At 43.8% G+C, this 22,856-nt stretch overlaps 1 protein-coding gene across 2 annotated transcripts in view; it reads right to left on the reverse strand.

Moving 5' to 3' along the window:
- TSPAN9 (tetraspanin 9) overlaps positions 1-22,451 on the reverse strand; it is a 185,038-nt gene extending 162,587 nt beyond the window's left edge. Inside the window, exons 1-2 of one of the 2 annotated variants that reach the window (XM_055711166.1) lie at positions 22,303-22,421; positions 21,298-21,381 (exon numbers count right to left, since the gene is read on the reverse strand). The gene's annotated coding sequence lies outside the window, so the exon portion shown is untranslated. Of the gene's footprint in view, positions 1-21,297; positions 21,382-22,302 lie in introns of both variants that reach the window. The other variant, XM_055711167.1, reaches the window with a different exon arrangement.
- Between the last annotated feature and the right edge of the window lie 405 nt (positions 22,452-22,856).

Below are 22,856 nucleotides of genomic sequence, written 5' to 3' on the forward strand. Positions count from 1 at the left end.
TTTCAATTTGTGCCCACTGCCTCTTGTGCCATCCGTGAGAAGTACTGAGAAGAGTCTGGCTCCCTCTTCTTCATCTCCCACCCACCACCATCACCACCTCCTCCCCACACACACACTCCGCGCCCTCCATGGGATATTATACACATTGAAAAGATTTTTCCTCCTTGAGCCTTCTCTTCTTCAGGCCGAACAGTCCCCCAGCTCTCACAGCCTCTCCTCACATGAAAGATGCTCCACTCCCTTACTAATTTTTGTGGACTTTCACTGGATTAGTTCCAATACGTCCATACCTTTCTTTTGCTGAGGAGCCCACAACTGGCCACAGTACTCCAGATGTGGCTTTCCCATGCTGAGCAGAGAGGAAGGACCACCTTCCTCAGCCTGCTGGAAATGCTCTTCCTAATGCAGTCCTGCATGCTGTCGGCTGCCTTTGCCACGAGGGTGCATTGCTGGCTCATGGTCAGCCAGCTCAGTCATCAACCAGGACCCTCAAGGTCTTTCTCTTCAGAGCTGCTTTGCAGACAGTCAGCCCACAGAGTGTCCCGGTGCGTGAAGCAGGTATTCCTGGAAGACATTTCCGGGCATATGCAGATGTTGTCGGTGAGTGGGAATACTTAACAGATTTACCAGTGACAAATCATGCCTGACCAACTCGATTGCTTTATATGATAAAACACCTGGATTTGTGGACAATGGGAGAGCACTGGATGTCATTTACCTCAGCAAGTCTTTGAAGTCTCTCGCAGTGCTCTTGTTATCCCAGTTATGACATTACAGTCTGGATGGGTCGACAACTAGATAGGTAAAAAACCGGTGGGAAGGTTGGGCTCAAAGAATAGTAGTTGAAGTGTCATACTCTACACTGGAGAGCAGCAATGAGTAGAGTACTGCTTGGGTCTGTCTTGAGGCTTGTCCTGTTTATCATCTTTATCAATGACCTGGAGAAGGTGGCACAGTAATCTCTCAAGTCTGCAGATGACAGCAAACTAGGGGATGCAGTCAATATGCTCCAGGGCAGAGCTACCATTTTGAGGAACCTAGACGGGGCAGAGGAACAGGCCATCAGGAAAGGAATTCTGCTGAAAGGGATTTGTGGGATCAGACACTAGGCTAAACAGGAGTCACAATTACGCTGTGATAGCAATGAAGGCTAAAAGCTTACGGGACTGTATCCACAGGAGTACTAAATCTGGTTTTGGGCCTCCAGTACAAGAAAGATGTTGATAAACTTGAGCAAGTCCCACCAACGGCCACCAAGATGCTTAGGGAGGTGGAACACTGGACCTGTGAGGAAAGGCTGAGGAAACTCAGCTTGTTTAGCTTGTGAAGGCTTTGGGGGAACAAAACAACAAACTTTTAACACTTAAGAGAAGGCTACCAAGAACACAGAGCCAGGCTCTTCACCAAGGTATATGGCAGAAGAACAAGAGACAATAAACTGAAGATACCACAGGACATTTTTTTAAAAAATCACTACCCTGAAGTACTGAAACAGGTCTCGGAGAGGCAGCGGAATCCATGGCCCTGTAGATTTTCAAGAACCACCTGGACAAAGTCTGAGCAACCTAGCCTGAAGTCAGCACTGAACTTGCTTTGAGTAGGAGCTGGGCGAGATAGTCCCTGGAGGTCCCTTCCAACTGGAATGATTCTGCAAGTGACTTCACCTTATCACCCTAACCACAAGGGAGTCAGGGGTATCAGATTCAATGTTCTTTCTGACAGTAACATCACAAGCAACAATATTTATTTATTTTTGGGTGCTCACCACTCTGAAGCAACTGCATTTATAAATGCTTTTAAAACGGTATTTGAAATGGCATTAACATCTGGCATATGGATATACCAGGGTTTCCTGTTCTGCATTCACAAGCAGTGCTGGCGCATGTTTGCAGCGCTGCGGAATGTTTGGGTTGCTCATCCACAGCTTATGTGCTTAGCAGCATTTGCTTCAAGAAAATTTAAATCTGTCCGCACTCCTTCTGTATGCTTCCTTCAGTGCAAACATACTGATATGGGTACCAAGATGCATAAGGTCATATAGACACAAGCTTTTAATCCAGCTGGAAGCAAGTCTTTGGAAAATTTCCATGACACAGATGGTCGCCTTGGCCTGTGTATCACCTCTGTAGTGTCATTATCCTTACTGTATCTGCTCCGTAACAGCCATCATTAGCATGAAGGCTGCCAGTTGTAGAATACTGTCAAGTATCTGACCACAAAAGTCAATGACAAGACCCACATTTAATGTCATTAATCTAGATTAAAACTTCATGCCAATCATGAGTAAACTTGCTGACACAACCTCTGAAAGCAGCAATAAGCCAGCAGGGCCAAACCAAATCACTGCCTGGAATGCAGAGCCTGATGTAATACTTGGCTTCCAGTTGCTCCCATGACTCTCAGTTACACATTCAGGAACAGTCACCCACATTACACAGTTACTTTTGTTCAGCAGTTTTGTGAAATCTGTCAAAAAATTCAGTGGTGTTCACACCAGTATCAGCAGTAGGCATTACATCACAGTAAGCATCCCTGGATCTCTGAAGCACAGTTAAATATTTAGGACAAAAGATAAATACAGTTTTAAACCAGAGAATTATGTTTATAAATATTTCATGGGAATGTCGAAGTCTCTACAGTAGAGGAGACCAGAGTTCATAGAGTACAGAAGTTTCAAAACCACTTTGCTCAGCTACATACTTCCATGGCAGTGCTGCTGCTTTAATGCACATTCTCAGCACAATATAATTCTGCTGCATGGGCATGTTCAGCACATGTACCAGCCTTTGGGAATCTCTGAGTCAGTACAGCATCTGGTCTGGTATCCATCCACTTTTACAAATCAACTCATCTAACCCAAAGGCCATTTCCCAGCATCTTTGTTGACCATCCCACAGCTGTGGGCAAACTAATTCCCCAGGGGCTGGAGGCCTGTTTCCTTTCTCTTTTTCCTGACACTCCCATAAGCACACTCCCATCGCATGGCAGAAGTTACTGAAATGGGAGGAAAATGCCTCCCTTTTTGCTGAATAATAAACATGCATCCAGTCACATGCAACAACCTCCCTGTCACATGGTGGCACAAGCGTGTGCCGTGTTTGTACAGTACCAGAAGTTCCCGGTCCCTTCACAGGGAGCTTGTTGGCACCGTGGTCAGATTCGAGCTGATACACCATGAATCACAGCCTGCCAGTGCTTCACTTAAAATATTAGATCATGTGCAGTTTTGAAATGCCGAGTGCTATACTCTCACAGGGACAAGAAACTCAGCAGTCAGTAAAGAGTGAAATTGCTCCCACTTGAAAATGCCCAGCTGAACTTAATAGGTGGAGAACAGACTGAAGAACTGATGTCAACCAGTTAATAAGAAATCCTACTTGGAGAGGGATGTATTGCACACGTATTCATTACCTAACTATACCCCCAAACTGCTTTAAATGCACTAAATTCACAGCCCTACCCTAAACCTTGATGATGACTTTTACAATCTATAATGACGATATCGTGTGTGAAAAGAAAAACGCGGTTTTCTTTCGTTGTTTTTCCCATCTTTGAGTCTCAGTGAGCCTCCCCTTCTTGTACAGGACAGAAAGCAATCTTTTAAAAGCTTTCTTTAAGAATCCTGGAAGACTACCAAATTAAAAGATAGGCCAGCATGTGTAATAATGATATATAGTTTCAATTTTAAGTACTTAATATGTTTGTTCTGATTGGGTACCTGTGGAATTACAATAATGCCAATAAAAGTGCATAAGATGAATCAACAGATGTTATCTTGACACAAGGGTACACAAATATATCTACAACTGTCAGTAAATTTAGCATAGAGAACAAAAAGTAGACAAAGTCACTAAACAGTTTCAGTATTTTAACCTATAAAAATGTTGAAGATTAGTCTTCCCTTCTCTCTCTACACACCCTCCCTTAAAGGAGAAAATATCCATGCCCCTACCACTATACTTCTTTCCACATACTGCTACTATCTTCTCATTCATCTAAGGTTCATCAGCCTCATTTAATAACATTTCAAATTGGGTAGCTCTGGATGTTTTAACAAATAGGAATTTGTTTGAGCTTGGCTGGATTCTCTCAATTGCACCCTCATTCACCAGCTGTAGATGACTGGTACTAGCCAACTGTAAACCACTGTTCCTGAACAAGCAATAATTGTTAAAAAGAAAGAAAAAAAAAACAATGTAGAGTTTAGTCTATGTATTGTTCTGTGCTGCTATCAAAGGAAGCACTCACATGAAAATACAAAAGCAGGAAACAGTGAAAAGGTACATTCCTTGGCACCAGCTCTCTGCCAGCTTAAGTCTTCATTGCATAGTACATCATACCAATAAATGAAAGATGCACTGGGGGCAGCTTTAAAGCAAAAACAAACAAAACAAGAACCAAAATCAAACCAACCAACCAACCTCCACCATCCCCCAAAAAACTCACACTAAACAACAAGCACACTGAAGACTAAAGCAGCAAACACTTGACTTGTAAAAAATCTTAACAAAGGTCAACGTTGCCCCCTAAATTTTTATTTCAGCCATTAGCATCAAAAGCCAGACATATACAAATATCTGTAAATGCCAAAGGTAAAAAAATAGTACTCTTGTACAGCCACACTCACTGGCATCTACAAATTCTCTTTTTTTAATTAAGTAACAAGGTTATAATAATAAATCACAAGGCAGGATACCAGTTTTGCCAGTATACTAATTTTTTTTATTCAAAACCGCAAAATCTCAGTATTCAATTCACTCCTGGAGTCCTCTTCCCATCTTGCATATCTCTGGAATGATCCAAACACCCCCAAGTATCAGTTGCGACTGGACAAAGAGCACACTCGATAGCTTTTCCGTGTGAGGTCTCCCATACAAAAACCAGCCCTTAGCACATCATCACTTTCTCGTAGGTGAACAGAACTTATAATCGCAAGCCACAAGAAAAAAAACAGGTTTAATAATGCACGTTTTAAGCAACATCACTCACAATGCTTTAAGTTTAAAATGTACAGCAACCATTAAAAAATTAACATCAATATAGTGAATAAAGCATAGACGTCACAACATGCAGCCTTCACTAACTTCTTCCCAAGTGTTTCTATATTCTTTTTAATATGTACAAGGCATGTAAGAAAAAAGTAGGAAATGCTGTCAGAGAAGCATGTAACACTTAAACATAAATCAGATACATAAACACCATTTAGGCTAAAAATAGATCCCTTGAGGTAATATAAACTAATTGTTAGACATTATCTTTTTAAAAATATGCTTATAGAAAAGCAAATACATTCTAGAATCAAAACCACTTTGAAAAAAAAAAAGACATCTGAAACTACTTAGCTTTCTGTTTTCACTTTAAACTGTACACTTTAAAAAGATTACTAAAATTAATATGACAAAAAGATACGCATCCTGATATGGGTTTTGCTCAGTAACTGGTAATGGTATTAACATCCTCAGTATTTTCAGCAGCGCTGTGTGACAAGTCCATCAGCCTTCAGCATGTTTAGGCTGAGAACAATCCAAAATAACTAGTGTCAACACTCTGTGTGAATGCTCATATCACAGACGGATCCCTGCAAATTCCCACTGTGCTTTAAGCTTGCTTTCTACCTAAATTCAAACTAACTTTTCTGTAAGGACAAGTTCGTGCTTTTGCAACTGCTCCCCACAAATCTGTGTCATCTGTCCTGCTCAGATTCACAGGCACCAAATTCCATTTCTGTTCACTCTCCATGCCCACAGCATCTCCCATCAGTCTTACTACTGCTAGCAATGTACAGTCAGGTCTGACTTAATGCTCATCCCTGGAGCAGAAGGTAAAAATAAACAAAGGCAAATCAAATACCAGCAACCTTGGGTTCAAATTTTATCCATTTTGCATAGCATCAAATAGGCCAGCTCAACATGATCGCTCTTAACCTCCTCCTGGTCCACGTGACCGGCTTTTGTCAGCTGGTATGTCTTTCAGTTTCCATCTGACTTTATTGCCTGGCTTTGTTACTGAAAACCTTATAAAAATCCAAATAGATCTTATCAGCTCTCCCCTCAATCAAATGATTGAATCAGATCAGGTTTGGGGGTTTGCTTGATGCGGCCCATCTAGAAAAAGAAGTTTCCTGGTGAGTTACTTTGGGGAATCTCTCCATCAGCCTCTGAAACCCACTGCTGAGGGCAGATTAGAGGAAATACAACAGGTTTTCCATCCCCCACATCCTGAGCTTTATATAGCAATAGTGTATATATGTCATACTTTTCCCATCAATAATACTGCTTCGTGTTATCTGTCCTCGGATGTTGCACACCAAATCCTAGCTGATTTTTTTTTTTTCTTATTCCCCCATTTTCCTTCTTAAACACTCCTGGAGTTAGGACTTTAAGACAGGAAAAATTCCATAACACTAGGTCAATTAATCTCCATGTTAGCCTGAGGGCAATACAGAGACAGACAGTGAAGGAACTAGCAGGATGGAAAAGATAGAACAGCTGAGTAGCATAGTTTAGTCAAGAACAGCACAGGGATGAGAACAAACTAATAGCCTCTCAGTACTGCAGTGGCAGGAACACAAAGGGGAGGAGTGATTAATTAGCTTGATAGAAGGGAAAGAACTAGGGTTAATGGCTATTCCTGTTACCTACATATATCCGCAGCTTTTTTTTCAAAAGCACTGAACTGTCAGCCCAAACAAATGGGCTTGGCAAAAACCTTGGCAAAGACTTCTACAATCCATAATGACATACTCTATATGCTATAGTGTATCAGGAACAGACTTCTGTGCCTCTGCTTGGGGGAAACCTAGCTGCCTAGGAGCAGGCAGATGCTGAAAATCTGCAGCACCCAAGTGCCAGGAAACACATTCATGGGAAGCAATTTGATGTTGGCTCTACAGAGGGCTGGAAAGTTTGATGTTTTCCCCTCATGGCCATCTCTAACCTCTGTGATACTATAAATACTCCTGCTGAGTGACAGAGGTATCCCTTTGAAATTGATGAGGAGGAGATCGGGGCTACTAGCAAGGAAAGTAGTGCAGCTCCTGAATTTCCCACCTACATCCATGTGGAGCTACAGATACGTGACCTAATTTCTCTCCTACACTGAAGGAAATCGTTCAGGGATTATAAGGGCAATAATTTTATGCAAGAGAATAAAAAGAAAGAAAGAATCCACTGATAATGGAGGCTTCGGTACTCTAACAAGTTCATTTTCTTGGTTCCTTAAGACAAATACTCCTAACCATACATAGCCTCTCTGGAGCTGAGCAGCATGAGTGTGATGTACAGAGCAGACACGAACAGCTGGGTCAGGAATTTAAATATAGCAGCTGAAAAATCAAAGTGGGTTTGAACTGACTTGTACATAAAGCCTCCAGCAGAAAATACTTAAGGTCTGATAATAGAAAGACTGAAAACTGCTGATTTAAGAAACTGAATTTAGTTCACAGCTGTCCAATAGGCTAGCATGTGAACATATACACATCGCTATTAAAAATGAGGCTGTTCCCTTTCATCACAGAGAACAGACAATACATTGCATGCAACAAAACAGGTACCATGGACAAGCTCAGACCAGAGAGAAGCACCCCCCAGTTGCTTTCAGAGGCAACAGAGGCTCAAGAACTGCGATACAGAAGACAGCTGGGGACCACAGCTCTGCAGGAGCTCGGTGACAAGCAATAGGGACAACAAGTAAGGAAGAGCAGAAAACGGTGCTCCATCAGTGATCACATTCCTCCATGCCTTCTCTCACATGGCAAACAATGAAGAAACTGCTTCATCTTACCATTCGTAAGGAGATTTGGTCATACATGTCACTAAAGACTCAACGGAAAATTTGTCTCCATTTTAAAAAACTTAAAATAAAAATCCACCTGTGGAAGAGGGCCACAAATCTGATATTCCAAGGGAGCAAAAGTAATAAGAAAACATGTTTTCCTGGTAACAGTGGTAGCACCAAAGAGAACCTCTCAATTAATGATGGGGCAAATATTCCAGGTTCAAGCAACCTGAGACAGGGATTAACTCTTAACAGTATCTCTGGGACAAATCATTTTCCTTTCCCCGTAACTAATTTATCTTTTGCCAGTGGGGTGCTCTCATACACGGAGATTTAAGTTTATGGTACATTAAAGCTTAGCTGTATCATATTGCTTAGTAATTTACAGGACACGATCATTTACAAGCCTGTCCCGAGGCCTCAGAATCCAGTTTAAAAAAGACCCCTGTAAACAAAAATACCCGGACCTGGGCAAACCCCAAGGCTCCTGGCCAGAGGAACTTTCTCTTCCTCGCGCTGCCTTAGCAGGACTTCTAATACTGTTCCTGAAGACCTGATCTAACATCACCCATTTAACCGGACAAGCTCTTCGTATGACAAAGAACAGAGACCAATGCCAAGATGTCACTCAGATCAGACACAAATTAGGTGTTGGTCCAGCTGTGGAGCACTCCAGCACATTACACACATTTTATAAATATGTGCCTTTGGCACAACCAGGTCATCCAGTTATTTCTGTAAGACAGCCAAATAAGTTAGCTAAATCTATTCTAATACTTCTCTTTCTCACCTTGCTTGTCTGATCTCATTTTGGATTAAACTTCACAGCCTGTATTTGTACAGTACTTCCCAGGCCCTCCTCCCTGTCCTTCACTCTGCTGGGCACAGTACGAAGAATTTGGGAGCAATAACCCTGCTCACAGTCCAAAACAAACCAGACAAAGAAAAACAGATCTGCCCCAATGAGGTATCCAGGGTCACCTAGAAGATCCCACAGTCCACCACACGGGTAAGGCATAGTGCCAACTTGCCCGCATACAATAGCGCTTCAAATATCTTAAACATTATTCAACACATTCTATACGTTAAAATGTCCATCTCTTTTAAAAAGGCTGCCTGCCAAAGGCACACCATCACAAAGCATCTCACACGCTCTTTTTGATTCCATTACACAACAGTGACAACAATCACGGCTCACAGTGCTTTACGGACATTTAAAAAAAAAAAAAAATCACAGTGTGGTTTAAGTTACAACTGAAGACCGTCTCCACTAATCAGTCTAGGTCTGACTTTTCTACTAAGCAGTTTCCTACAATAGCTTTTGCAATACACTGCATTTAATTTTGGGTGATGAGTAGGAATATTTCAGTGAACTTCAACACCACACACTATCAAGGCATTCATTTTATTTTAACAACAAATTTATTGTTCAGATACTAGAAATTCAACTCTGGCAAGCTTTTTAATATGCATAAGTATGAGTATGTTTCATAGAAATAAAAACATTTCCCATTCTGCTCAGCATGAAAAAGTGTTATCTTCTCAGCAGAAATGGACACCTTTGAAAAGAAAATCCTTGAATTACAGTAAAAAGTATCTGAAATCCCATAGCTAACACTGATCAGCAAGGTAAAGAAAGTGAGGTAATTTCCAGACCCCCATTAGAGATGGGATACTAATTTTTCAATCTGCTGTGAAACTGATTTCAGTAACATAATGGAAAGGGGAGAAAATTGCATATTACCATATTACCATGCATGCAAGAAAAATGTTTGAAATGTCCTATTTATCATCTTTCTCTGAGGAATGTGGATTCTTCTATACTCCTTGATGATGTGATTCACAGATCAGCACTCTGGGAATCAAGCCTATGCCCGTTTATCAGTGTAATATGATCATTTAGCATAATTAGCATATGTTATTTCAACACTACCATGGACTTGGACCAGAGCTGAAATCTAAATATTTGCCATACATTACATCCTAGTGCCCAGTGCTCCATAAGGGTGTAATTTAAGACACTCACTTGACATGCTTTCTCTTCTAGGGGCAGAGTTAAGGCTGCTGTGGGAATTCTCACTTTCATAACATAAGGCAGTTTAAACATTATAGGTAATGTTACATTAATTTCTGCAGTATCAAGTTTTAAAGGAGTGGAAACAAGATGAAAAAGCTCACAATACAGCAATCATTTCAGGTGGCATAAAGATGAACAGAAAGAAAACTCCTGGAACAAATAACAACCATTTCAAGCTTCCCCATCTATCTTTTCCCTAGTATACGCCATCACCCAAGAACACAGCCTGGCTTTCCTAGGACACAGGAATCAACCGAGCACCACTCAGTATGATTCAGAGCGTGGCACACATGCAAAAAGCAATTAAAAAAATCACTGCAAGATGTAAACACACGGCAGCCTTGCAGGAGAGACATTTTATGCCTAAGCCAAGGCTTTTTATAACTTTCTTAAATTCTACAGCATGAAATGTCATAGGTTCTTTATCTTACATACTGTGACATTTTGTCTCATCCACCACAATACAGATGTTACCTATATCAATGCCTAACACCCCTCAACTATCTCTTCTTTGTCTTGCAACAGAACTACCCAGAAGCTATTTGTGTCCAATAGCAAATGTACAGATTCTGAGCTAGCCGTACACTTCTTATTAATAATACATCTTATTACTAATTTTTTCTCTCAGAGACATACAGGTTCTACAAGTAACGCTTTCCACAGCCATTGGACAACAGAACTAAAATCCCTCTCGGTGTATTTCCCAGTTCTCCTTTATATAAACAGCACCCCAAGGTCAGTTTATCTTTGCCATATCCCCAAGACCAAGTCACTGTGTGGCATCACCTGTAACGATGATTTACACAAGAGTGAAGGAAAGCTTCAGCATTCCTTTTTCTTAGCCCCACCTAACATGTTCTTTGCCTTTTCCAATTACAGGGACATTATTTTCCTTTGCAGACTATAATCTCTCACCACTTATTTCAAAATGTACAACAGTAGGTGTTCTTTGCCTGCAGCTGTCTTTACAAGTTTTACACCAGCGGCACAGAAGTCCCTAACAGTCCTTAGCAAGCGATGGGCAAGAGTGGACTATTACGTCTCTGCTGCTCCCATTGCTGGGACCTACCAGCCTGCGCTCCTCGCTGCCTTTGGCATTCAGCAGAAAGGTGGCTCTCACCTCTCCTTTCCCTTTCCAGAAGTTTCTCCCTCTACTATGTCAGAAACACAATGAAAGCCAGGCAACACCACATTTTCCACTCACTTCTTAGTCAAGTCTAAAACCCTGAAAAATGCAGGGAATGTAAAAACTCAAAGCAACATGCCCGCAGCCGCACTAGAACACCAAATGTGAGAGTAACAGTGGGTCCATCCTCCAAGATGAGTTTATTTTTCCAAGCCTATTTATAAAATTATGCTTGCACAAAAGGACAAAACTCATATGGACTAATGAAAGTGCTACCAGTAGGAACCCTGTTGGGCTCTTCCCTGCCTCCATTCCCTTCAAGTGTCAGAGGCTGGTAAGGAAACAGAGGAAGAAGAGTATTTGCATATAATGAAGCGAATTACTGTCCTTTTCTGTTATATTTCCTTGGGAATCTACAGGAGCACTTGGAGACGTCACCAACAACCACATTACTCTGGACTCTCTCCACATGTGTCACCAGAAAATAGGAAATTACAAGGTCTCAGTGTTGGCCCAGCTCATCTCCCCTTAACGTCAATGTGAGCAGCATTAAAGGTCACATTGACTAACCCCAATTATCCTTCCCAGAGATCTTACTTATTTGAGGTAACTGAACGTATGCCAATGGCAAAATCACAGACCCGACATGGAAAGATGAAGAAGACCAAAGTGAACTTTGCTGCCTATTGGACCCACCTCCCATCACAAACATAATCACCTCAAGAGGACAAAAAGGAGAGATTGCGGAGAGGAACAGGAAAAGTTATGTCACATCCCACCTGCTTCTGAACAAAAGGAATAAGTCTAAATGCTGGTCTCAAGGGCATAATACACTGATTTCATCTGGACTCAAATTTAAATAATGGCAACAGGGAAAACAGAGATTAAGGGGAAAAGCAAAACTTGTGTGTCAATTAAATCATAAATACTAGTCAGAAAAATCCCGTGCTTCTTCCCCTTTGCAATTAGGTCCCCTAAGACCCTAAAACCAAGACACCCGATGACCTGTTCACAGCAGCAAGAACAGAAATTAAGCAGGACCTTCCCTGCTGAACTCTCCTGCACTAGTCCCACTTTCTGACTGGTCTCATCTTTGCTTCTAGTACAACAAACCGCTGCTGAAGTGAAAATCACAAAAACAAACAGCATAAAGCACCCCACTTTCTCCAGTTCACACTGGTACTTTGAGGGCTGTAAGAGCATCACCCCAGTGTTAGAAGAGTGCTACAAAAATTGCAAACCAACAAGAGTGAGACCAGGATTTCCTCCAACCACGTGGAGGAGAGACACAGAACAGTAATATCTGCAACGTTTAAAAGCCCATCAGAATTATTGCAGCTGCATACAAAAAAGTACAGGCTGATTATTTTAAAAAATGTGATTATTCACCAAACTTGGCCAAAAGAAATGTTTCCATTATTCCATTGTTGGTGGTGGTTTTTAAACAAATGCTTTCCCTCCACCTGCCTCACTGTATCAAGATTCTGAAACACTGATTTCAAAGTCACAAAAGGTACTCAAGCATATCCATAAGGAAATAATTATTTTTTACATGTTTTCAGATTTCCAATATAAGGCATTTTTTAAAGGTGGATAAGAAAACCCAATTTTAAGAATGGTGTTTTCAAAACTAACTACTGCTCCTTCCAGAACAGTAAATGTGGAACTAATTAGTTGTCTTCACTTTCAAGCTTTTCACACCCAGTTTTAAGAATTAATTTACCTTTTTAATTAATAGTTATTTTAATACAATTTTAATTAATAGTTAATTAACTATTGCCGCTGTTGCCAAGAGAAAGTCATGTTGATTTCACAGTTCATACAGTCTATTTACTATACCTACTGGAGCACACGGACACCTCAACACATCATACACATCAGCTCTATACATCTTCCACAAAGTGAAGTAATACTATATGAACACTACGTTCACAGCTGACGTTAGGCTTTGTGTCAAGCACACGCAGGCAATCAACCAACCAAACCAGCTCCCTAGAGACAGAAAACAATTTCAGCAACTGAATTAATTGAAGTAAAATATAGCTTAGCAAAAAATAAAACCAAAAGTATTTTTAAAATTCAAGAATTAAACAATCCAGGTTTCCCACAGTTCCACTGCACAGATGATGGCTAGTTAGTCGAACTGATGCCACACACTGCATGATGTCAACTTCCTATAAAGATGAACTTCATTCACCATTGATGTTATGAACACAGCATGATTTGCAGCAAAGGCAGAAATGGTCCGAGACTAGTCCTTCAAATCATAAAATCCAGCAACAGGTAGTGGTCCTAGCCACACCAGAGGTACATTGCTTACCTTGATGTAAACCAGGTCTATACAGTAAAATTAAGAAAGGAAAATCAAGTGCTTGCAAGAAAACTGTTAGAGGAAAGAGGTCTTGCTGTTGACCAAGGCAAATGTTGGCAACAAACTCAAAGAAGCAAGAATCTTCCGACAGACCAGAACTGGTGACACAAAAACCACAGGCAGATGCAGCTGAAGAGCTCGGTTCATGCCCTCCATGATTCACTAGAGGACTCAGGTAGGCACGAGGTTGCTACAGCAAATGATGCAAGGAACAGCTATTCTGCAAATTCTTCAGAAACTTGGATCTTTCACCATGTTGTCTACATGAGTGGGGAACTGTAGTCAACAGCCAGGCAATCTGTTCAATCTACTGTTCAACAGCAGAAGGAGGTCAGGAGACGGGGCTACCTTCCAAATCAGAAGTCCTATATAACATGAGGGCTAGCAAAACCTGGAAGAAAATTCAGATCTTTTCTCTTCTAGAAAGCTCAGTGACTGGTAGGCACTTATCTCCTGATAACCATTAAGTACATCACTACACTCGGTCCTCTAAGATAAAGCATACTTGTCTTTCACTTCCTCGAATTACGTCCCAAGGGCAAGCAAAGTCTGTTTGCTTTTGCAAATGGATGCTCTGGACTAATGCCATCAGCACCAGGTAAATACCTACTTTGGCTGTCACTTGACAATTTCGAGTTTGCTGTGGGGATATTTTGTACCCAAAGCATGGGATGAATGCATTTAGTAATAAAATTAAAAGATACATCTGTAACCACTTTCAGATCTTTGAAACATGGCTGTCTAGCGATCCAAATAGAAACAGCCTGATAGCTATCTTCTGTTGACTTCAGAAAAACATGGACCAATAGAGCATAACCTCTCATTGCCCCTTAAGAGTAAAGGAGAGGGATGCCTTAGGACCTTCAGAAAAGACAGGTGCCTTAAGCAGATTTGAGAAGTGACTTTCAAGTTTTACAAAAAGAGGAATGAAATACTCATTGCTAAATCAGGAAGAAAGGTGGAGATTCCTGCACAAAGCAACACTCGTCTCTACAGCCCTTTAAAAAGCAGTTCAGAAAAAAAAGCTGCATATCTAAATGACTTGAACTAGTTTTGTTTGCCTTGTTGTGGTTTCATGTAAAAACAGTGAGGAAGAAATGGATTACAGACAGCCAAACAGAACATGTGGCGCTCTTACCATACAGTGAGCTTCCTCAGCTCCCCAAAGAGGAATTGATGGAGAACAGAATGAGAAAGAAGAGTTGAAGATGGAGAATACACAGCTAGGAAAGCCAAGCTATGATGACACACAAGCAGGAATTTTTCAGGGAAAACTGACAGCTTTAAAAAAAGACATCTTGAGAAATGATTTTAAGAAAAACAGAATGAAAAGGAGAAAGATTCTTATAAAAGTGTTGGGAGATATTTTATGGTGACCATTCACCAGGAAAGGGTGGAACATGGAACTTGGAAAAGTGAAATCCATGCAGATGAATTTACTTACATTGGTGAGGGAGCTTAAGTCTCCGTCTGTTCTCATTTCCTCCTCCTGGTTCTCCCTAGAAGATCCCTTCTCTACTTCACAGTCCTTTCCACTTTGCCTTGTATAGTTGGAATAGAGAACACTTCCAAAAAGCTTCTGTTCACAATGAAGTCTCTTCCCCTCTTTCATATCCCTCTACGGATAACTGGTCCCAGCAACCACTTTTACCATGACCTTCTTAACCTAATCTACAACCACATTCACCTGAAATACTGTCCTGGAACCTCCCTGTTACCCACCTGAAACAGAAACTTTACATAGGATCCAGCCCATCTTCCATCCTGAGTGGTTGTAATGGGAATAAGTTGAAAATTTTTCCAGAGTTGCAGTTCTTCCCCCTTGCTCTTCATCTTTACGGCACTGAATAGCGCAGCAATAGGTGTCTAAACAATTTACATCCTCCCCATAGCTGCCTCTGCTGCTATCGATAGTGTCCCAGGTGCTATGAAATGCAAAATGTCTTGGCTGTCCTGCCGCTTTCCCCATTGCTGGGAAACAGATTAGCAAAAGTCTTTGTAACACTCAGAGCCACTGTTACTTGGCAGAACTTCATGAGACAGGACAGTAGCACTGGAGAGATCCAAATGCTCTGCTCTATGAAAAAGAATAACTTTATTTATATTTGGAAGGTTTCCTTTACAGGCTTTTAAGCCAGCCTTCTACTTTTTTTGTTTTACAAGGAGACAATCTCCTGTCTGCTTGTTAGTACAGGTCTCTTCTATTGCCAGAGCCATTATCCTAGTCCCCTGATGGTACTTTGTCCACATGTATATAAACACATATAAACAATACTCTGCACGCTGTCCTGCAGTGCAAACAACATAGCACACATTCTTAGAATGTTGCTTTCAGTCCTTCACAACTTCAGACACACTTTCTTCAACAAAGCAAAGTAACAACCTTCGTTCACATAAGGTTACAGTCCTAACATAAAATGCAATGCAAAATTGATTTTGGGATAAGAACGTATCTGAGAAATCAAAAAAACTGTTTAAAATAAAGCTAGTTGAACATCCTGGGCAGAACCACTTTACACTGAACTGTATGCAGAGTTATAGGTAAAGAACAGCAAAAGACACACAGAAAGTAAAATATGCTTTCAAAAGCATTCTTGAATTATTTAACCTTTAAAAATTAGTAAATACAAACCAAAAGTCTAAATGCCTCAGCATGAGTTCTGGGTATGGCTGCAATCACCATGAAAACAGTGTTTTGTCAACATATCACCATAAGGCACTTGAGGAGACAGCATTCACCACCAAATTGCAAAAAACTAGGAACTTGGGTTAGTAACACTAGATAGAGTATGCAGCGCTGTCTCTCAGCCTTTGCCCCTCTATAGCCATATTCATTTTGAAATTAGCAATGATTATCTAGAGGTTATAGAGAACAAGTAAAACTACCGATCAGAAAGTACCACTCATCTAGCTTTGTCACAACCTTTTTTTTCTTATGAGTCTCCCCGCAGTGTCCTAAACGCAGGATTCCTTCAACTTCAAGCCCTGCCTTCCACAATTCTTCGAGCCAAATGACTTCAGGGGTGAACTTGAAGGACACCAAATACAGGACAGTTCACAGAGCCCTCTGCTCTCTAGGATTTGAGTTGATCCCTGTTGCCCAGGCCAGTCACAAGATTTAAGTCTCCTTCAGACTTGCTGGGTGTGACATTTCAGCTCTCTGTTCATGTACCACCTCATCCTTCCTCTTCAGTCCTTCCTCCCAAGGGAGGGCTGCAGACTTCCTCTCCCTTAGCCTAACTGCCTTCTCAAGACTCCTGCATTTTCACTTACTCCCCCCATGAGCTCCTTCTCCAGTCTAGCCCTGCCTCCTCCCCAGACATGCCACATAAAGATAATACAGCCCTTGTGGTCCTCTGCCCACATGAGGTTGATATACTCCATCATATCCTTATTATGAGTACACACAGACCACTCCAAGCAACTATAAATCAGTGAAGACTGCCCACAGCGAAGGCAGCTGTACTTTCACACCATCAGTGTAGAAACTAAAGCTCAGTTAACACAGGTCAACTGATTCTAGAGACACACAGTGACTTGGCCTGAGAAATATAATCGGCTATTCACTAGTTAATGCATAAAGAGGTTCTGCATTTGTAACAGGGATCATGGAAATAAACACCCTAGCTATTAGTCACTTCCACCTTCAGAAATATCAGGCGTTAGAACAGCATGACAGAGTTTGCATTAGAAAGGAGAACTCCAACAGCAAAAGAAAAAAGTGCTTTCAAAATAATCAAGAAAAATTTTCCTGTTATACCATTTGAAACAAAGATTAATGCAATCTTCAAATCTTTTAAACTGATGTTACTACTTCAGCGTCATAATATTACAACATCATATTCACATCACTGCAAAGGAAAGCTAGGCTTAATTAATACCTTTGTCCACTTAAAGGCTTATTGGAGCATATGCTTATGATTTAGTCTGCCTCATCTCCCTGAACCTATTCCCAGAACATGCCTATCTGTTTTATACTCTTGATTTTAAAAGCTTTTCAACAATAGGATTTTTTTACCTCTCCTCAACAGGCAGCTTAACAGCTTAATACATATCACCGCCATCAAAATGCAGTTTGTTACCTACTGGGGACCCCGTATTTCCTATCTGTCCTTTCTTCTGTGTGAAGCACTGAGGTCAGATGCTTCCTGTTTTACTGTGCTTGCAGACAAGGCAAACCCAGCAGGGCTCTGCCCCAGAATTGTGCCCTATTCTACGAGCTCTAGCCCTCAAAGTTTATTCTTGACAGCAGTGAATGCAAGTGCTTGGAATACCAGAAGAAACAGTTTAATAGAGCCTGAAAGGGAAGTGCTTTCAAAAGCAGGCAGAGAAGCAACGGTGAGGTTGGGGTTGAAAGGCAGTTTCGGCACAGTGCTGTCTAACTGCGGCAATAGACACAGAGACACATAACCTTCCCAGGAACACCTGAGCAATGAGGAAAGCATTTGGTATCTCAGTGGAGAACGACATCCTGCCTCATTACAAACACACCACAGAAAGTATGCCACTGAACACTGAACCAGAGAAAGTGACCCACAAAACCAATTTCATGGGGTTGGTTTCTTTATTTTTCCCCAGGAAACATCGCATTGACATTCAGCAATGCAAGTTTCATCTGAGGCAGGCTACAAGGAGCAGCAGAAACAGTGTCTGGAAGTCAGCTTTAGAAGGCCAGGAGAGAAAATGAGGAAGGACAGAGCGAACTAGTGATAGCTCTTTTGTCTCCAACAGACCATCTTGTTACATGTGAGCAAAATACACAAAAGTTTGTAACATCCCAATAGGCACTTCTCCTCAAAATTAAATCCTAGCATGCATTGTACTGAGTGAAGGCAGCTCCTCAGCACATCCCTACTTTACCACAATTTCACTGCCATGTAGAGAAGAAAAGACAAAGACTTATTTGTATCCGCTCACATTCTCTGGGTATTGCTAAGCTGGTCCTACCAGGATTGACTCAATCCTCAGGTCCATTAACAAATGGGGAAATGCTCTGCTGATCCTGACATGTCCATTCTATTTTCTACAAAGAAAATAACCCTCGGGTAAGAACTCTTCCTCGATCATATAATGTCCTTCCGCAGGCTGAGCATCCCGGTTTAATGTCATCACACTTTCTACAAGAATTCTTAAAGAACGCAGCTTGACCTATCCCAGAAAGCGTCTTTACGTGATGTTACACTAAAAAGGCATTTTGTACATTGAGAATCGCTAAAGGAAAGCAAGTTTTCAGATAGAAAGTATCTTCAGCCTACCGGCCAACACACACACACCTTCCAGCACAAGACCTTAACACAGTGAAGAAAATTTTTAAATTTTTAAAAAATTCCTCAACCAAGTATCTCAGAAACACATCAGCATCCTTAAACCTTTCTCCATTTCTTCGCTGGTGGTGCTTACAAGTACTGCCATAGTTTTACACACCTCCTTCCTTCTCAGACCAAATGGTTGCTTGATCTTAGGATCAGAGAATTCATGTTGGAGCAGGCCTGAGGTTCTACTCCTGCTTTGCTCTACATAGGGTCAGCTATGGGGTCACAACAGGACTTTACCCACTTTGGTCTTGAAAACCTGTGAGGACAGTCATTGCACAGCCCCACTGGGCACCTGTTCCAACACTTCACTGTCCTCACAACAGAAAAGGTTTTCATTACACCTGGCTTGAACCTCTTGTTTCAACTTGTATTCGTTGTCTCTCATGCAACTACTACGTACCAATGCGAAGAGCCCAGCTGTTTCCTTGATAACGTTCTCGCAAGTACTGGAAATTTTACTACAGGTCCCCTGAAAGCCTTCTCTTCTCCAGGCTGAACAAGCCCTGTTCCCCCAACGTATGCTTCTCATACTGCACAAAGGCCCTGAGTGCACTGAAAGAGCTTTTCAAGGCCCTGATCAGCCTCACCTCCACCCCCACTCTCTGCCCATGGCCCTGGGGGCTCCATTTAACTGTCTTTGGCCTTCAGTCCCTGCCCACGCTGTATCATAGGTGCGGGTCTCCAGCCATGCCTGTGTATGGTCACGGACCCTCTTGATCCAGACCCTGACTGACCCATGATATAACTTCCTCACTTGACCTCGGACCTACCTGTATCACCATGGACCAGCTCAGTGATAACCAAACTGTGCCTGTCCCTAATTAACGTCACTGGGCCTGATCCCGACCTGCTTACTCATGTCTCAACTTCATCTTGGACCTGCTTTATCACCACAAACCTGCCTGGTGATTTAGACTCTAGTTTGGCACTGGATGCCTAACTCGGTACCATGGGACGGTGCCCTGGCTGGTGGGGCATCTTCCTTGCCAGCTAGGTTACCCCTCAGCTGCCAACCCCCCCCCCATCCCTTACCAAGGGCCAGCTGTTCCACAATTCATGCTCCAGCCCCCAGTGGTCCCAGTGGCCTTCCACTGGACTTGCTCCAGTTCACCCATACCCTTCTTGTCTCTGAGGGCAGAAAACTGGATGCAGTATTCTAGGTTCTGTCTAAAAAATGCTAAATGCAGGGAGATGATCACCTCCCTGCATTTATGGGCTGTAGTCTTATGAATATATAACCCTGTGTACTGTCAGCTGCCTTTGCTTGCAGGGCACACTGCTGGCTCATGCCCAGCTTCTTTAAAGCGTTTTATGCATCAATAAATGCAGTGACATTCTTGCAATGTAGAAAACTAATGGGGCACCAGTTACTCGCAAACAGCATGATTCTGGAACATGACAACAGTGAAAAACTGAGATGGGTTTTCAATTGTAAAACACGAATGCAACAGGAATCTTAACATACTGCTTCTAAACAAGCAGCCTCTTCCGACTGAGGCCAAATCAACTCCATACCAGCTCTCACAGAGTAATACTGAGACCGCATCTTGCATTTTCTAGTGCAAACGTGCTCGTTTCACATGCTACAAATGTGAAAGTAACTCTTCCAACCAGTGCTGCAGCCTCAGTGTTGTTTTCCTATTTTATTTTGTGTTGCTGCCATATTTCACTCTTTTAATTGCAGTTTTTTAGTTTGTGTATTTGGGGAGGGAAGGGTTAAACACTAAAAATACACAGTTGTGTTGGAAATACCCTCATGAACAGGCTGAGGTTTGGCATGCTTTGGAGGAAAATAACTTAAAATAGCAAGGAAAGCAAAAACTGTGGGATATGCATCTCTGATGGCTATTTTCCGTTAAAATAACGACAATAACTAAGATAACACTGACGTTCCCAGTTAACCCTCTACCCTCCTCAAGACAGATGAACAGGATCATTCTAACCTTAGAGTTTTGTCTGAAAAATGCAAATGATACTGCAATATTCGTATTCTGACCCCAAGGCTTCCTCATGCAGCTTTATTCTGAAGGAATTTTTTTAAAAAGTGTGGATGCCCAAAACTGTTAAGTCTTACAGCCCCACTATAGAAAAGGCCTTGTCTGTAGCATTTGCAATTTGAATATCACAGGTCTAAAAATACAGAAGGGAAAGTTCTGGTGGCAGAAGCTACATTAGCTCCGTCAGTTTTCATTCTCGGAGCTCAGAAAAAATGCAAAATGGAAGCAAAGGGTATAGAACTATGAGGACTGATTTTTTTTTTCCTTTGTGTTATCAACCACATGCACATCACATTGATAACTTATCTTTTGTAATTTTTAAAATTATTAAGTGTTAACTTTGGCCCCATAGTCTATACCAATATAACTTAGATTAATGCATTTCTTCAGGGGCTATTATCCTTTACCATTATACACCCTAGCTATAAAGACCTTAATCTATCAACAACTAAACCATTAAAACTACCTGTAGCACCTGCTACTAAGAACTTCGCTGCGATAATATGTTAATTTTTGGCATCCACAGGTCAAGTTTAGGCCCATCTAGGAGTAACAGCAAAAACAGTGTGATTTGACTCTCATGGCTCTTCTGAAGAATATCCAACTTTTTCCCAGAGAAATCCCAGGTGACTTACCCCCAAGTCTTATAATAAGTTCAGTGCAGTCAGGTAGGAAAATCAGATGCCCCCGTTCCTAGCGCTGCGGCTCAAACCACAAAACTACGCAGAGTAAAAGCACAGAACGCAAAAGTTGGTAAAAGGACTACGAAGCGCAGCTTTATTCACCCTCGTAACCTAGTTTCCCCCCCTCCAACACGGCACCCCCGTGCCACAGGCCCTGCTCTCTGCCCCTCAGACACTCCGGAGCTGAAGGCCCGTCGGAGGGAGGCAGCGCTCAGCGCCCCCCGGGGAGCAGGGTGCCGGGCGGGCGGACATCCAGCCTTCAGCAAGAAGTTTCCAAAAGCTCCAACAGGAAAAGGCAGCGCTGGAGCCCGGGTTTACATAAGGGGGAAGGAGGAACTGCTGGCACCGCGGCTGCCGAGGGGAGCTGTCAGCCCACCGGCCAGCCCGGGGGTCGCCCCCATGGCCCCCCGGGCCGCGGTCCCGCTCCCGCCCGCCGCCGGGGCTCCCCCGCCCACCCGAGCCGCGGCCCGGCGCCCTCACACCCCGCTGCAGCCCCGGGGGTGTCAGGGGGGTGGACGGGAGCCCCCCGCTGCCAGCAGCGCTGTGGCAGCGTGTCCCCCCCGGTGGCGGGGGCAATGCCCAGGCGAAGCCGTTCGCTCCCGTGAGGGATGGGCAGCGCGGGCTCTTCGAGGGAGCAGCACCGCGGACCCAGATGCCGCCGGGCTCAGCTCGCCCCTCGGAACTAACTTTCCTGTTTCCGCACGAAATCGCACACGCTGAGGGCGCGGGGCGTTGCTGTATTACACCACACACTCCTGGCCCCTACGGACCACCCGCACCCCTACCCCGGCCCGCCCGCCGGGACCCCGCCGCCCCTCACAGACCCCGACCGCCGGGCCGGCGCCCCCCGGCCCCTGCGAGCGGCACCGGCTGCCCCCCGCCGCCCCGCTCCCGCCGCCTCCCCAGGCCGAGAAGCGCCCGCAAGTCTCCGCCGCCCCCCGCAGCGCCGGGTCTCACCCGCGGGTCCCTGGGCCGGGCCGGGCCGGGCCGGATGGGGCCGAGTGCTGGGGGAGCTGCGGCGGCACGGCAGGACACGGCTCCGGCCTCTGCCAGCGGAAACGGGAGGAGGGGCTGGGACCGGCACTACCGAGCGGGGAGGAGCTGGGGGCGCTGCCCAGGGGAGGCTCCGGCCCCGCGGAGGAGGGGAGGCAGACCCGCCGGCCCGGGCCTCCAGCGCGCCTCACGACGCCCGGAGCCGGCCCGGCCGAGTGTGGAGCGAGAGGCCGCCGCCGTCCTGCGCCGGATCGCCTTGGCGAGAGCTCTGCCCGGAGCCGCTCGGCCGGGGCCCGCCGCGCTCCCTCCGCCGCCCGTGCGCCCCTCGGGTGGCGGCCAGCGGCATCCCCCGCCTGCCCCTCCCGGAGCGGGGGGACGCTACCGCCTCCCCGCCCGCGGCTGCCCCCCTGCCCCCCTGCCCCGCGGCGGGGCGGCCCCTCCGGGTGCCTGCGCGCAGCCGCCGCGCCGCGACCCGGCGAGCTGGGATGGGCGCAGCCCGCGGCAAACGGCACAGCCGT

The sequence above is a fragment of the Falco cherrug genome, chromosome 5 (genome assembly GCF_023634085.1).
Source record: "Falco cherrug isolate bFalChe1 chromosome 5, bFalChe1.pri, whole genome shotgun sequence".
Lineage (NCBI taxonomy): Eukaryota > Metazoa > Chordata > Aves > Falconiformes > Falconidae > Falco > Falco cherrug.